This window comes from Nansenia antarctica (assembly GCF_963989245.1).
Source record: "Nansenia antarctica genome assembly, chromosome: 2".
Taxonomy (NCBI): Eukaryota; Metazoa; Chordata; class Actinopteri; order Argentiniformes; family Microstomatidae; genus Nansenia; species Nansenia antarctica.
Window position 1 is genome coordinate 29,218,234 of NC_137675.1, and position 2,500 is coordinate 29,220,733.

General features: G+C 44.8%; 1 protein-coding gene across 1 annotated transcript in view; it reads left to right on the forward strand.

Moving 5' to 3' along the window:
• pkd1a (polycystic kidney disease 1a) overlaps positions 1-2,500 on the forward strand; it is a gene marked incomplete at both ends in the record, with an annotated part of 87,908 nt that overhangs the window by 50,560 nt on the left and 34,848 nt on the right.

Below are 2,500 nucleotides of genomic sequence, written 5' to 3' on the forward strand. Positions count from 1 at the left end.
TAGCCTAGAGGTTAGAGAGGTCGGCTGGGAATCGGAAGGTCGCCGGTTCGATTCCCCGCCTCAGGAGGGAGCTGCACGTGCCCTTGAGCAAGGCACTTAACCCCTAATTGCTCCAGGAGACTTCTTCTTCAACACCTTCTTAGTGTCCCTCCTTCCACTGGGAGACAGACAGAGAGAGAGAGGAAATAAGTATTCAACACATCAACAATTGATGTGGATTAACACCCCGAACACCACCCCCGTCATCATAGACAACAGACCCATCAGAGAAGTCGACTCCTTCACCTACCTTGGCAGCGTCATTGACAAGCAGGGTGGCACAGACAGTGATGTCACTGCTAGGGTAGGCAAAGCCAGAGCAGCCTTTATCATCCTGAAGAACATCTGGGCCTCAAGGGAAATAGTTACTCCAACGAAGGTGCGCATCTTTAACTCTAATGTCAAAAGTGTCCTTCTCTATGGCTCAGAAACATGGAGAATGACAAAGAAAACATTGCAGAAAATCCAGACTTTCATCAACATCTGTCTGAGGCGCATCTTCAAAATCAGGTGGCCAGATAAAATCAGTAATAAGGAACTATGGCAGAGAGGGAGCCAGGAGCCAGTAGAGAGCCAGATCAGGAGACGGAAGTGGGGATGGATTGGTCACACCCTGCGCAAACCAGCAGCTACCATCACACGACAGGCCCTGACATGGAACCCACAGGGAAAGCGGAAAAGAGGAAGGCCCAGAAACAGCTGGAGGCGGGACTCTGAGGCGGAGTTGAAGAGGCAGGGTACCAGCTGGGGAGAGGTGGAAAAGAAAGCCCAGAGCCGTGATGGATGGAGAAGAGTCGTTGATGGCCTTTGCTCTGCAAGAGATTCAACGGCATAAGTCAAAGTCACATCAACAATTATTTCTCATTCAACATATTTCCATTCATTGCAGCTCCATATGATTGGAATCAGAAGCTTGAAAGGTGTTTGAAAGGTGCTTGAAAGGTGCTTGAATTTGATGTTTCAGAAGGTGTCGGACCCCTGTGGAAAGCTCCCGTTTCTCTAGCTGTGTCGTTTCTATTGAGTTGTCAAGTCTAAATATCATGTGAAAAGCTGCAATGGAAATATGTCGAATTGAAAATGTACTCAAAAGTGTATCCTCCCATCCTCCCACTCGCTCCAATGGAAGTCGGCAAGTTGGATAAAAGCGTCAGCTAAATGGCATAATATTATACAACATAAATGTCAAAGTTAAACGAAGCGTCTCGCTAATACTCCCCAGCGTTGGACACGTCTCACACAGGCCGTCTCTCTGGCTGAGTCAGAGACGCAGAGGGGAGGTTAACAGTGGTAAGAGGAGGGAGGAGATGAGGGGATTACTGTCGGCAATGAAACACAGCGTCTGTCGTCCAGGACAGACAGACAGACAGACAGACAGACAGCAGCAGCAGCAGCAGCGGCATATTCAGCGTTATTATGAAGGCTTACGGGCCGGGGGGGCTGTGGGAGATTGATCAGGGTGAAAATGTAATTTGTTGTTAGAATGTAAATTAGCCCTGTCGTGATGCATGTGAGTTTCTCTCTCTCTCTCTGTCTCTCTTTCTTTCTTCTCTCTCTCTCTCTATCTCTCTCTATCTTTGTTCACTCTCTCTCTCTCTCTCTCTCTCTCTCTGTCTCTCTCTAACTTTGTTCACTCTCTCTCTCTCTCTCTCTATCTATCTTTCTCTCTTTCTTCTCTCTCTCTCTCTGTCTCTCTCTCTCTCTATCTTTCTCTCTTTCTTCTCTCTCTCTCTATCTTTGTTCACTCTCTCCCTTTCTCTTTCTTCTGTCTCTCTCCTCTCTCTTTGTTCACTCTCTCTCTCTTTCTTCTCTCCTCTCTATCTCCCTCTCTCTTTCTTCTCTCTCTCTTTCTCTCTTATTGTTTGGAGAAGCCCCTTGTCACGACCGTGTCTCGCCAGGAAAATGGAAACCTGCATAATTGATATAATTATCTCAAAAGGAGACTTTTCAACACTGTCTCAGACCAAACCAGAAATGGAGAGAGGGGGGAGATGGAAACAGGGAGATGGAGAGAGGGGGTCATTATTTTCCGTAAATTGAATTCAAAAAGTGAAACTTTCATATATTCTAGATTCATTATTTCACATAAAGTTAAATATTTCAAGTCTTTTTTAGTTTTAATGCTGATGATTAACGGTTCACAGCTCCTCACGAAATAAAATAATTCAGTATCTCAAAATATGACAGTATTACATAAGACCAATCAAAAAAGGGATTTATAATACCGAAATGTCGACCTTCGGAAAAAGTAAATGTTGATTTATGCACTCAATACTTCTGGTCTGGGCTCCTTTTGCACGAATTACCGCATCACCGCGGCGTGGCAGGGAGGCAATCAGCCCGCGGAAAATGTTACATTTCATCTGGAAATCAAGGTGCAATGAATCTCCAATATGTCAACGTTTCACTTTCTGAATTAAATTACGGAAAATATTGAACTTTAAAAAAAAATATGAAACATTTT